The 14,806-nt window shown below is 45.7% G+C and overlaps 1 protein-coding gene across 12 annotated transcripts in view; it reads right to left on the bottom strand.

The window, feature by feature from the left end:
- Positions 1–14,806, bottom strand: part of nfixb (nuclear factor I/Xb) — a 120,257-nt gene that overhangs the window by 82,636 nt on the left and 22,815 nt on the right. The window lies entirely within an intron of this gene.

The following is a 14,806-nucleotide window of genomic DNA, read 5'->3' as shown; positions in this document are numbered from 1 at the left end:
ATGCCACCTTGGCACCGGGTGGCGAGAGCAAACGCACGGCTCCAAAATCCCACCAGACCCGCAACCAGCAGCTGCTCTCAGATGCACCAGCCCAACAAAGGAGGGGAAACAAATGCACCCCTATTTCTCCCGCTCGCTCTCTCCCGTTCCCCCCTGCCCTCTCTCTCTCTCTCTCTCTCTCTCTCTCTCTCTTCCCCATCTCTCTCTCATCCCTCTCTCTATTTCTGTCTTTGTCCTGCATCCCACCATCTTGCTCAGATATGCACCCCGAATCCTGCTCCCAACCCACCACCCGCCACAACCCCTTCACACACACACACACACACACACACACACACACACACACACACGTCTCATTTAAAGCTACAACGTTGGGCGCGAGATCGAGGGTCACCCGTCTGACACATCAAATGACAGGGCAGACACAGAGGCAGGGCACTAGATGTGACGCTGTGACTGGCGTTAATCCACCTGCCTGCCAAACCGTGCCCGAAGCCAAGGCTGCCACGCACATCATCTGCCGCCCACACCTGGGTACAGCGGGAGCATGCAGCAGACCGCGCGGCTCCATGCCTGTGGCCAGTCTCCCTGTTTGAGCCGCAGCGTAGGAAAAAGGGGAGAGAGACACACACAATTTCACAATGGCCACCACAGCCCCGTAATGTATGTCGGGATATTCTCAAAAGCAGAACAACGACAAGAGAAACACAGACATCAACATACATGAGATCAGATTTAGATACTCGGATGAAAGGGGAGATAGGCCATCTGTGCTGGAAGGCAGTGCAATACAACAGAAGGCAGCTTGCCTTTTTTTTGTCATTCACAGGCAACATATCACATGGAAATAAACCATGTTTTTAACTTTACAGGTGCAGAGACATAAACACTTGCTCGGCTTCATTTGCCACTCATCTGAACACACGTTAAAGGATAAATGGAGGACTTTGCCCTCATTTCGTTCTTCCTTAACCAACATCGTTCGAGACGAGCGCAAATAAACAAACAATCACCAGCGTAACAAGCAAACAAAAACACGACACAACGCAGCGTGAACGGAGAACAGTAAACCGTGTTCTCTGGAGATGGAGGTGCAGGGTGGTTTTGAATGCCGAGCGAGGCAGAGGAAATTCCCTGCGAGAGCCAGGGAAGCACAGCTCTGGAGGAGGGTGAGCGCTGCCGCCGTCACCGCACTGACACGCTGTGGTCACAGCTTCATTGCTGCTGAACAGATTCAGGCACAACCGCAACTCAATTTCTTTTTTTGCTTTCATCCCTGCCATTATTTCAAGCTGCAGATAGGATATTAAAATGTATGCAAACACCCAATGCTATTCAAATGGCCATCTGACACAAATTGGGAGACAGAGGTTTGCAAATGGTGGCAGTTTGTGAAAACAGCTAGTTGCAACACCCAAGGCCTGCACAGTGTGTAAAAGTGGCACATATCTTTGCCTCCTATGGTCCCAAGGAAGACATGCAAACATTGGAACACACTACCTAGGGGCGAGGATGAAATTTGGTTATGAATACAATCTGTACAAATCAGACTGGACCCTCTATGTAAAGCACTCTATTAGCGCTCTCCATTGCAAATACCCCTGGTAATAACTTCCCTGAGTCACACTGCCTCATGAGAGTTTTACTGCTTAATAACTGAATCTCAGTTGGTTGATCCAACACTTCATATCTTGTGGGGCAAATAATGTTTCTCTCAACATAATGAATTGAGGCGTCTGCTAAATACCACTCTACTCAAACATTTATAAGTGTGTGTGATATTAAAAGTTCAACAGTGCTGCAGAACCTTTAAAATATAAATACACATATGGCAGCTAGAACATCCAAATGCCAAGGCCCAGACAGAATATACTGTCATGTTGGGGAAATACTTACTCAAAGAAAGCACTAAAATAACAAGTCTTGAAACAGTTTGGCTATAAAATAGTGTAACACTAGAGGATCTGCTAACAGGCTACTATACTAAAGATCGTGCAATTACAATAATTACAAAGTGCAGACAAAGCAACGCAGAGCCTACTCTGTTTAGACGTAAACAACAACAAAAACAAAATCGTTGTTTTGCCTGATGAAAACGCCCAGCTCCAGCGTGTGATTTGTATGTTCTCATATACTCCTGACTATAATTACATGGTAGGCTATAGGCTACCTTAAAAAACCCTCACAGTTCTGGCTCTGAGTTACACATTGCACCGGAGTTCAAGCCGGAGGCGCTCGCTCCTGCGGTTGTTGCGCTTTACAGCATCAGATGGGTGAGAGGAAAGAAGAGCGCAAAAGGGTGGACGCCTGGACTGCGCATGGGCAGACAAGAGGCACTGACCTCGGCTCGCCACTCGCGACTGTTTGTAAGGGAGCTGCCAAAAACAGACTGTGAAAATGCACGGGACTCAATCGGGCTCAAAGCCTTACTTAATTGTGCACCAGGTTCAGATGGCCAAGTGCAGGGCCTATACTCACTCCGAGAGAGAGAGAGGGAGAGCTACATTTAGAATTCTAGTCGGATCTTTGAACAAAACAAATCTTCACTAGATCAACAATAAAAGTTACATTTCCCATTTTGGACATGTTCGGACTAACTCATTCAAGGCATCCACTGACAACCCGATCTACTCGATCGCAGTAAATCATTGACTGTCCCTAAACTATTAATACACCACCTTAGAGGTTTGCTAACTGCGCGATAGGAAAGAGATCCTTGCAAATCTCCTGCAAACGTAAGCAAAGCCTACAAGACACAGAAATTTCAATTTCACAGAAATTTCAAACCATGACAAACACTGTCAGTCTATTGTCAATTTCAGCCTTCACATAGGCTGAGCAGCTAGGTCCAAATGAAAGCCAAATGGAAAATATGCTTTTAATAAAGCTGTCGCCTGGCACTGTAAAATATATGCCTATAAATCAAAATAGTGGGGTAGAGTCCGAGCATATTTAGATAGAAAAACGAACATGTCGTCTAGAACTTTGTTGTCGGTGTTCACGACTGACACCACCGAGCAGTAGCCTAGTCCTACATTCAAACTGCATGTGAAACCAACCATTCAGCACACTTTAACAGTCTCTTTTCTCTAATAGTTAGAATTAATTTATTTGTTGTGTCTATTACCTCAATTTCACTGCCACGATACAATTATTGATCAGTGGCTTTGATGTGTCTCAAACTTAAACACTTGCGAAATTAATTAAATCCCCTATAGGCTGCGAAACTTAAACAGCACGCAAATGGATCGGTACAAAGGTAAATCATAAGAATTCAAGTGATGAATTACACACACTTTTTTCCTTTATATTCATACCTTAGTGGACTCGTGCAAACCATCTAGGCTCCAATACAGGCCTACTCGCAATGCGCGTGTCTTAAGTCAGATCAGGACAAACAATTTGGCCACAGACTGAGCAAGATAAATCAGCCAACAGCATTAAAAAGAGACGGCCACGAATTTTCTCTTTTCTACCTCGTTATGCACTTACACTATTAATGCTTAAAAACGGGGAAGACATCATCCCGCAGTGGTCTGCCAGGCAGGCGCCCGCCCGATGGAAATGAACGAGCTGGAAAGGCGCTTTGGCAGCATGCAGCAGCCAGCCGTTTGTGCCGGACTACTTTGTCACCGACGGTAAAATCCTGCACCAATTAATAACGTGAGAAATAAACCCAGACACCTACAAATAAATGCGCCTAAAATTCCAATTTGGCTGGCTGAAAATGCACCCGACCCACAAACACCGATTCCGTGCATGAATAATGTATACAAAGTGAGTAATTTCGCAGCTTGAAAAAATGGATTACATGGCCAAACTCATTAGGAAAATATATCATCCTGGCAAAAAACGTTCGCCATTCGTATTCAAAGACAAAAATCACACAAATATGAATACCTACATCTGAAAACAATGATTGCTAGATGTAGGTATTCTTTCAAAAACTCCCAAATTTGCCTGCATTATCACAATTTCAGCAAAAAGACGTTGATGTGTGATGACTCCATTCAGGTACCCTGAAATAAACGGCCACCATCTACTACACGAAGATAGAATCAATAGCAAACAATATATCTCAGTGAATAGGTCTAGTCTACTTTAACATCCAGATTTCGATATTTGGAATATGTGAGCAAAAACTACTCATAATTACAGGCCTATGCAGGCCCAGTCACTAGTCTAAAACGTCGCAAATAACAAATAATTATGCTAAATGTAGATAATCTTTTTTTACAAAAACATACAGTAGCCTAGTTGTTATAATCTAGCCTATCAAATGTATTTAATCAATATCAATCTAGAGGTTTCTGAGCAGGGTTTTCAGCCTTCCTTTGATTCCACATTAATTATTTTGTTTATTTGTTTGCCATGTATTTTTAATGCCTTTTAAAATGTTAAAAATTAAGGGGAGAGAACATTTAGAGTCATATAAGATAAATGCTACTTTGTAAAAGAAGAAAGCCCTCCTTTTTGGGAGGGTACAAGCTAAAAGTCTGTCCTGAACTGCCCCTATATTAAATATTAATATAAACACAAATAAAACTCTTAGGTAGCCTACAGCACTAGCAAACAAATTCCCAGACTTTGCCAATTAACATAAATATGCAGGACGCTGTGAAAGGGCCTAACCTAACGGTCTCAATGCACTTGAAACGGAGACTAAATGCCTCTGTCGGTCATTGCTTCCTCTAGATTCAAGGGGCATAAGCTCGAAACAACAGGACAGCCTGCCAAAAGTAGATTTAATTCTTTTGTGCCACAAGGTGCAAAAAAGAGTCTTTGGTAGTGAAAAGAAACAACTGCATTTCAAACAAAAAAACGTGATATCTAGCGGTTGGATCGAATAGAAATGCTTTCAAAGCCATCAGTCACAAACAGCAAGGTGCATTGCCTAAATGAAGCCTTTTCTCTGACACTTGAAGATCTGTGCAAAGATGCAACATTTCGATTCGTTCGAGAGGTTTAAGCTGCCAGAAAGTGTCTGAAACACCTGCTATCGTTTACGCACTGACACGGCCGTAGGTTGACTATCCACCAAAAGGCCTAATATTAGAAAGATAACACAAATCCTTGTTTAAGTGTTTAAGTTTAAAATTGTTACGTGTAAAATATTTCTAAATGATTGCCATTTCAGTACATTTGTCTTTGCTTTCTGCAAGTAGCTTAAAGGTAAAATGCAGTCCTTCGTTGCTAGTTGGTTTTAACTTTACATATTCTGCTTTCTATATAGAAGGCTAAAGAATCAAGTGAACTAAACGAAGGCATTTATTTGTAACCACGTATAGGCTATATCCAACACCAACGCATTCGATCCCAATAAGTGTAGATACAAATATTAGAGTGAAATTTAGCCATCTGCTCCTCTTCCAGCTGACAATTCATAACTATAGGAAGTAACTATTAGTGTAATATAGTGTGTAACTATTGGAATTTTATTTTCATGTAGGCCTATTGGTATTATAAGCAAATGGTTAGGGATAGCCTACTTGCACTATAATGTCTAAACTCGTATAGGCTCACTTCATACAACGTTCGCATGAAGTTGTGCAGTCTGAATTTGAACTATAGTATACTATAAAAGGCATGGGGCTCCGTATAGCCTAATTCATAGGCCTACACAAACTAATTTTCGAGTTCTATTAGGCCAAAACGAAACAAAGGTACAATATACTACATGGTGCCAAAAAGACACTGTTCAAGCCTTCTCAAACACACTTCTCATCCAACCGTATAAGGCCTTGACAGTAGTCACAGGGGACACGCAATTATTCCCGTTATTATACGGATTATAATGCGTCCTCTTAAATCGGAATTTGTTTTTATTCTCCTCACAATGAGACTAATGTGGAGAGAGGTCTCTGAGGAACCCCCGTGCCCGCTTTTCACAGGCTCCGGGAGTGTCGCGCGGAAGAGCCTCTTCACAGATAAAACATTTGGAAAGCGCGCCAGTCGCCCGCGCACCAACGAGATGTGCATCTTAATAATATCATAAAGCCCACTTACTTAACAAAATGGACCACTAGACCATTGTTCAGTATGTTCCCATGACATTAACCGGTAAATTGCGCTGTGGTATCAATGCTCACGGCCGGTATCTGACAGCACAACCCTGCAACAGCACTCCTGGAGATGTCCCAAGACGTTAATTTTGACCATGGAGGAGGATACTCAACAGGTTGTATGGCTACACAGTGCAGCTAAAAGTTTCCGCCACAGCCTTTTAAAAGGAACACAACGGACTTCAGTATCAGGTAGGCATGAGGATAAATAATTCTACTGCACAAAAAAAAACATTTATTGAGATTGTTGTGCAACACCACCTTACTCTAAAAAAATCTTCCCAGTTGTTTCCAGTTTAAAAGAAAACTATTTTTTTTCATAAACATTCAAAAGACTGGGGAACAAATCTGAACACATCACCGAGAGTGAGAAACAACACCTGTTTAACAGCCTTTCAGTACAATATTGATTGAGAAGTCACTCTTTAGTATATTTTAAAAATCCCTCTAAGGCACAAGGACCAAAGCTTTTGCTTTGTTTATCTGAAGTGGTTACAGATAATCTCACAAATCCTGATATGCTCTCTAATCTTTATGTGCACTTCTTTGTTTCATTGCTATGGAAAGCCAGAGCTGGTAAGATGGCGGTGTGTGAATGTTGACACCATCAGGCCCAGGTGATAGGCAGCGCCGTGATTAGGGGAGCCAGATCTTAATTAGAGAGATTTGGAGTGAGGGGGGCCTGCTGCGTGTCCCTGACCCTGGAGGGAGGTGACCATGACCCTGCTGCACCACAGGGGGCAGACGGGCACAGAGCGGGCCCTGGCACCTTCCTCGGGCACGGCTGACACAGCCCCTCCTGGAGGGCTGGAGGGGATGGGAGAGACAGGGAGGGAGGGAGAGGGACAGAGACAGAGAGAGGTTGAGTGGGAGAGAGAAAGAGGGAGAGAGAGGGAGGGGGCAGAGGAAGAGAGACAGGCAGTCTCTAGGACATACAGATATACTGTATATATAGAGAGAGATAGATAGAGAGTGGGAGAGAAAAATAGATGAAAAAAAAAGATGAAAAAAGTGAGGGAGGACACAGTGAAAGACTGTAGGAGAAGAGTATCGAATCAAGGGGGCTGGGAGACTTGCGCCAATGCATGGTCGCAGAAGGGTGATAGTCTAGGCATGCCAGTTAGTGCCAATGTGCCAACGCACCGCTATAGAGGGGCATCAGAGCAGCCCATTCACACTCAAGTATGAGACACTTTCATTGAAGAAAAAGTATGCAACAGCACATTCCATCTCTCTTAAGTCTCCAACACACTTGTGTCTCGAATGCATGCATACGTGTATGTATTGTATGCAAACACCTGTACTACAGATGGCCATTTTGATGTGGGCATGCATGGATATGTGTGTGTGCGTGTGTGTTTGTTTGAAAGAGGATAAGCCAGTATACATGTATGCGTGTGTTGCTGTGTTCATTTGACACACAAGTCACAGTGGTTTGACTGCAAGTTTTAAGGCCAAGGCCTGCAAATGGTGCCGCTCCTCTCGTTGGCATCTGCAGCCGCCATGCCTGTTCTGCCTGCCCCACACACAGAGAGGGTCAGCCGGACCAGGACAATGGGCAACTGTGCTAAAGCTAACAAGCAGGGCCAGTGACATCAGCTCTCTCTTACACACGCGCACACACGCACACGCAAAAACACACACATCAAAAATACACCTTTATCTCTTCATTCATCTCATCTCTGGAGCTGTCTATCAGGGCACAATCACAGCTTTTATGAGCTTGACCATCATTGCCAGTGGCCCATTCAGCCCTGGAATACCTCTCCATCAGTCATCTCTTTCATATCTGTGTGTCAAACACACACACACACACACACACACACACACACACACACACACAGACTCTCTCTCTCTCTCCTGTCACATTTTTTAGCCGTAGCATTCCCAGACCGGTGCAGATGTGGAGCTCGCCTTCTAAAGTCCACTCATTTCTGACTTAATCACATCTTTATGTGTGCTGCTCATTAATGCTGGGGGAGTAACATACAGATGAGAACACACACACACACACACACACACTCACTCACACACACTCACTCGCTCATGGTGGGGAAGCGATGCATGGCGATGTCTGAAGCAGTGCCTGGCCATTGTTTGTAATTATCTTGGTTTACAAACCGGCACGTTACTATGTGTGAAAAATCTGCAAGCAATTTGTGGTGGCAGTGGTGCAGTGTGGCACGGCATCCCTCCTCGCAGGGCCCACGGTGGGCCGCACGCGGACGACTCCTCTGTCAAAACACACACACACACACGCGCGGCCAGCCACCGGCCGCTTCCCACAACACCGGGCCACCCTCTACACACCCTCCGGCCCACCGTCCCCTTTCATTGATTACAATAGCTCTTGTAAAGACTAAACCGTATGGGCATACAGTAAGCCGTGCTGTGCTGTTCGGCACTGACATGAAATCAAACAGCCATCTGTGCTCTCCAGCCTTAGCGCCACTTCAGACAGGGACAGCGACTCGCAGCCGAACCGCAAGGTATCAAACAGACCACCGGAGGTGCCACCGTTACCTCACAATGGACAATTGTCATTGATCCTATACATTTTGGCTCTGTAACTCTGTGCACCCAAAGGCTATTAAATGAAATGAGTAATGATCTATTTTTGTGTTTTGGACGGATCTACTGCTGTGATGCCCCGAGCCACGGCTACCTGAGCATGTGCGTGTGTTGCTGTTGATGTTGCTCGGGCACAAGAGATCATCAAGGCGCCCTGGCCCTTTAGTGTTGAAACCCTGGGACGCTGGGAGCGCCGTGCCAGCTCCCCATCACTAATGAATCAGTCAGGCGAAGGCTGCTCCCGCGCGAGGGATTTGTCATGACAGGGAGCTCTCTCTGGCGCTCGCGAAGGAAGCGGTGACACCCCCAGGCAGCGTTCAGGAGCTTCTCCCCTCGTCTGCGCCTACTCAATCCTGTCAAATAAGAACATGTTGTTCTGATATGGAGGATGCCGCCCTGCTCTTAGGGGTTACACTGGGTGTGTGTGTGTGTGTTTGTGTGTGTGTGTGTGTGTGTTTGTGTGTATCAGGACCAATGACTGGCCATGCCACAATGGTTGTCTACCACCATGACTAGCCAAACCTAGCCAAATCCTAAAGAGGCCAGTCCAGCCCCCCCACCACATCAATTCCCTCTGCTCACAGGTCAGCCAAAGAGCGTATCAACCACCCACCCCCCACCCCCACCCCGCAAAATCAGCCCACTCTGAATCTGAGTAACTGTTTTGTCAGTAACACTACGTGTGCATACACGAACTTCGCCTTAAGTGATTTCAGGCATAACTGAATGTCATCTCTCCATAAATAGTCAGTTGTTAAAAGGCAGCTTAGCTTATATCTCGCAGTCGGGACATGCACACACCGGAGTCCGCCCGGGGTCTTGTGACGGGAGCGGCATCGTCCGTTTGTGCACCCGTCTCGGAAAACCCTTCCGCCTTGGCATTCGCCACGGCTGTATGTTTATTTAACTCCCCCCTTCCGCGCGCCATGGGGCTCGCTTTGATCGACCGATAGCATTGCCATTGTGGCACTATCATGCATCTAAAGCCTACTTCGCATTGGGTCTGATTTCAGCATACCACAAGGTTATCTCAATGGCTCGATGCACACGGTTTGGAACGACGAGAGAGAATTTCCTGCTCTCGCCGGGAAAAGAGGGGGCCCTGGGCTCGGAGTGGATGGGATTAGACGCGGAGAAATGGAGTCGAGGAGCGGAGCCGTTACCAAATTCCAGCGCGCCGGGAACAGCTTTGTTACCTTGAAGGCTTGGTTTAATGGTCGTGTGTTAACTTGTCGCTTAACTGAGCCCAAGGGCTGTATTCTGCTTCTGAGAATGAAGTGCTGAGAGAGAGAGAGAGAGAGAGAGAGAGAGAGAAAGAGTGTGAGTGAGTGAGTGAGAGAGAGAGAGAGAGAGAGAGAAAGAGAAAGAAAATAAAACTTTTAAGAGGGAGCCCATTTTCATTTCAAGGGCACCGGCTTTAAAAATGCACTTGCAATGTGCACACAAAAGAATAAAGGCCAGTTCTGTTATTATTACTGCCTATCAAAGAGATCAAACTGATGCAAAAAACCATGCATAACCACAAGAGTAAACAAGCATTTGAAAGCTGTTTATGTTGTTTACAGCTGCGCCCTATCACTCACCAGTAACCATGACATCATCAGACTGTGTCTGTCTTGTGATAGTGCAGGCTTGCGAGAGAGAGAGAGAGAGACTCAGGGACAAGGGGGAGGGCTCTGCTGTCTGGACACAGACGCTCGGCCGCTGTGATTGGAGGACGCTGGAAGGGGCTTGCAGCCAATGGCTGGCCACCCTCGACTGTGCCCCTTGTCTTTGAGAAGTGCATCTCTGTCCAACACCCCAGCGTGTGGTGAGGTGGGCACACAATGGGGGTTGTGGAGGCTGGAGAGGGGGGTGGTTGTGGGTGAGGGGGCAGGTGGGGGTGTTTGTGAGTGGGGGGTTGATTACTGGAGGTGGTGGCTGGTACAAACTCTGGTGGTAAAGAGAGCCAGCAGAGAGGAGAACCAAGGGCCCTGCTAGTGTTGCTAGCCATCGCGGGGGGAGACACACAAAATGGCTGGGCCCTTTTTTTTTCAGGGTCTCACGCAGGCCCACTGTACACAGCTCAGCATGGAGCCGTTTGCGAGGCCAGGGGAGGGACTCACCCGGCAGACCCCGCAAACACTCCGGCGCTTCCTGCTGCTCCACAGTTCCACCGTTGTACCGTGTCAAGCGGCTTTTTTGCCGTATATAAAAAAGCGCAGATGAAAAAATAAAGGGGACAATCTAGCACACAAACAAGAGATTTCCCCTTCACTCTTGCCAACTTCCAGGGCCCTCCTCGCTCTGAACAAGGGATCCACTATTGAGTAAATCCCCTCCCTCCCTCCCTCCCTCCTGCTCTCTCTCTCTCTCTCTCCCAGTCTCTCTGTATGTCTTTCTCCTTCTACTATTTTTCTCTCCTCAGTCTTCCCTCTGCCAGTCGGCAAGGCGCGATGCCAACCCTTTCCACCATCGGGCACAGTGCCCTGCCCTTTATGCAAATGCTGTGCCGCCATCCCCGGCTCACAACTCCAATTGCCTCTTCTTCCATGTCTGTGCTTCTTTCTCTGGCTTTCTGTCTTTCTCTCCCTCTCTCCCTCTGAGTCTCTCTTTCTCGCTCTCTCTCTCTCTCTCTCTCTCTCTCTCTCTTTGCCCTGTCAGTATGGAGTCTTATATTTTATGGATTCAGATTGGTATTGGGCACTTGAGGAGAGGGAGAAAGGCAACCTATGTTTTTGTGTGAGAACCCCTGACAGCACACGGTGCAGACGGGCTGACATTCCAAAGAGGTGGGGCTCAGGGAATCTCCTGTGGATAGAGCCTGCACTGAGCCTGATAAAAAAAAAATACTTAATACTGAATTGTGTGTGCATGTATGTTTGTGTGCTAGCATATGTGTGTGTACGTGTAAATGTCTGAATCGACATGACGGTAAAGACATCTTTAAATGACGTCTTATTACAAAACCTAGCTGAGGCTAGAATGCTATCATGGCACAATCTACTCCCAGTGAGCCAAACTGCTTAAGCAGCCCTGTCCATTTCTCCTCTCATTCTCCACCATTCATTCTGTTCCTCTCTCTTTCTTCCCATTTTAATCTTCCCACCTTTTCCCACCACAATATTGCAAATCCACTGCTTTTCACAGATGCCTCATCTATAGCTTTATCGTTTCCTTTACATTGAAGTATCTATCACCTGTCTCTCTTTTTCACAGGGTCTGATAAACCATGTGAAACTTAAAAGGAACTAATAGAAGGGAAGTTTCACTTGTATCACAGGCCATCTCTGTCTCTCCTCTTATAGGAGTAAGATGGAGACGTAATGAGCGAGTGGGTTAAAACGGGCAGGAGTTGGGCGTGAGGGGGTTAACGAGACAGCAGCAGCAGCAGCAGCGACGGCAGCAGTGGCGGTGGTGGCGGTGGTGGCGGTGGTGGCGGCGGCGGCAGTGCTGGTGTCTGAGGAGAGGAGCCAAGAGGCGCTTCCCCTGCAGCAGGCCCTCGGCTGGCCGGAAGAGCGACCAGAGCAGCGCCGGCTCCCAACAAAGAGGGCGAGGGGGGTCCTGCACACGCCGCGCCGCACAGGAAAGGGGGGGGGGGGGCTTCTGTGTACGTGTGTGTGTGTGTGTGTGTGTGTGTGTGTGTGTGTGTGTAAGAGAGAGAGAGAGAGAGCAAGAGAGAGAGAGGTGTGTATGTGTGTGTGTGTGTGTGTGTGTGTGTGAGAGAGAGAGAGAGAGCGAGAGAGCTGTGTGTGTGTGTGTGTGTGTGTGTGTGTGTGTGTGAGTGAGTGAGTGAGTGAGTGAGTGAGTGAGTGAGTGAGTGAGTGAGTAAGTGAGTGAGTGAGTGAGTGAGTGAGTGAGTGAGAGAGAGAGAGAGAGAGAGACAGTGTGTGTTTGTGTGTGTGTTTTGAGGGGAGACAAAGTCATGCTGAGGCACGGACGGCGTTCACCCTCCTGTCTGGACTTCCTCTCTGACACACAGACACACAAACACACACACACACAGGCACACAAACACACACACACACAGAGACATACAAACACTCTCACAGACATACACAGGCATTCACTTTTAAAGACACACAGGTGCATTAACCGAGTTAGATACAAAAAACAATATATTTATTTCCTAATGACAAAAACTGGCCCACAAATAGACTCGTAGGCACCTTCAGTGTAAAAACAAAAGAAAGTGCTTCATACCCATAAAGAAAGGTATGATGTAGCCTATGTGTATGCAAAGTGTTTATGTCCTCGGCCGTACTGAGAATTGAATTTGAAGGCAACATGGAAAGTGGGTCGCAGCTCAGACGGAATCTCTGTTCAAATATTTCAAATCGGGTCACGGCCATCGGAACGCCACAATATTACGCATACGCTGCTTTTCACAGATGCCTCACCTATACATTGTTTTATAATTTCCTTTACATTTAAGTATCGATCACTGTCTCTTCTCCTCTTTTTCACACTGACTGATTAAAAACTTGATCTCATCCATTAAAATAATACTATTTCCTAAAGCTAGACTTGTAGTTTTGCATAAGTTGATTTAGGAATACTGTTTCCTTCATGTGCCTATCAAAAATAAGATTGAGCACCCATATACAGCGCTCCAATAATGTCTAACAAATAATACTAAATTATAAAACATATTCTACAACATACTCAAGGATGTGGAAGTGTCATTACCGTAATTTCCCAACTATTAACTGTGGTTTTATACATTGATTTTGAAAAAAAAAAAGCTTTGAGGTTAATACACATATTAATATGGTTTTGTTTTTTAACTTGCATAAAACACTGTCCTGTGGTTTATACACAATGCGGCCAATACACAGGAAATTACTGTATGTGGCAACAATTTCCAACACTTCCTAAATTACACTTAATACACCATGAATACAATATTTAAATAGATTGCTCTCTGTCTCACCTAAAGAGACATTTTAAATGTCTAAATATTTTCATATGTATTGTATAGAGGTACTATAAGTTAGATGAGTGAAAACATATTATTATATAAAGACACATTGTGACTTTTACGTGTTGAACTTTACCGCTCCATAGTGTTTAAAACACTTAAGATATTGGTATCATATAGGTGCAAGTATCATTATAACAGTGTTGTGATTCTATCTATCGGTTCCTACTTCTATATGCAAATCTTTATACATTAAGTCTTTATAGATTTGTTTTAAACATACAATCTCGCTTTCACACACACACACACACACACACACACACACACACACAGTGCATCTGTGAAAGTCTGTGTGCTTGTTTGAATGTGAATATAAAACTAAAAATGTGGACAGTAAAAACAAACTAAAGTAACTTTAGTATTGCGGTAGTATTGTGGTGCTGCATTTGCTGCCAAAAGTGAAAAGAAATAAAACTGGTTGTATACACTTGGAGAGCAAGCCTCCCATGAAGACGAGATTGTTATTTTTTCACGTCTCATATATCTCATCAAATCAAATACACGTCACAGCTTTTCCCTCGCTTGATTGTAACTTACTGGCACTGTCCAGACAGTCGTGGCTTTTGGCTAGCTCTGAGGGAGAGTGAAAGAAAGAGTGAGAGAGAGAGAGCAGAGAGAGAGAGAGAGAGAGAGAGTGAGCAGAGAGAGAGAGAGAGAAAGCACAGAAAACTTTTTTGAACAGCACCTGGTAACCTGACACACTAAAGCACAACCATTTTTCCCAAACTGCACATGATTTTCATATGACTTCATCTCCCCAATGATCAAGTCTTCACAAAGCTGGCCAGCCACGGTGTATTTAAGGAGTATGAGAAGAGAGAGAGACAAAACAAAAAAAACACAGAGGGGGGGGGGGGGTTGCTGGAGGATGACAAGAACACCCTTTTCCTATCGGTAAATACTGCTGCCCACATCCCTTTCCCCTCTTCCTGTTTCAGCTTCCTTGTGCTCAACTAATAAAGATACCAGCACAAGGCTCGCCGCACCAGGAAAATCCCCCCAACTCTGACGACAGACAGCAACAGGGGGTCAGTAAATAAACAAACGCGGGCCCAGCGCAGGCGGACTAGACAGACCCTTGGAGGGACGGACAGACGGACATGCTGTTGCACTGAAATGGCCCCGGCGGTTCACGCAAGTTGCAGCTAAGGTGAACGCGAGGGGTTTGTCCGCGGCACATGTGCTGCCACTGGCCCTAAGCTGCCCTTCCAGC

This window comes from Alosa pseudoharengus, unplaced genomic scaffold, assembly GCF_046254945.1.
Source record: "Alosa pseudoharengus isolate Yale_2024_CS ecotype anadromous, Long Island Sound unplaced genomic scaffold, YU_APseudo_1.1 YU_APseudo_1.1_scf_4, whole genome shotgun sequence".
In the NCBI taxonomy this organism is placed as follows: domain Eukaryota; kingdom Metazoa; phylum Chordata; class Actinopteri; order Clupeiformes; family Clupeidae; genus Alosa; species Alosa pseudoharengus.
The sequence above is the reverse complement of the archived record's forward strand: the minus strand, read 5'-3'. Positions and strand labels throughout refer to the sequence as shown.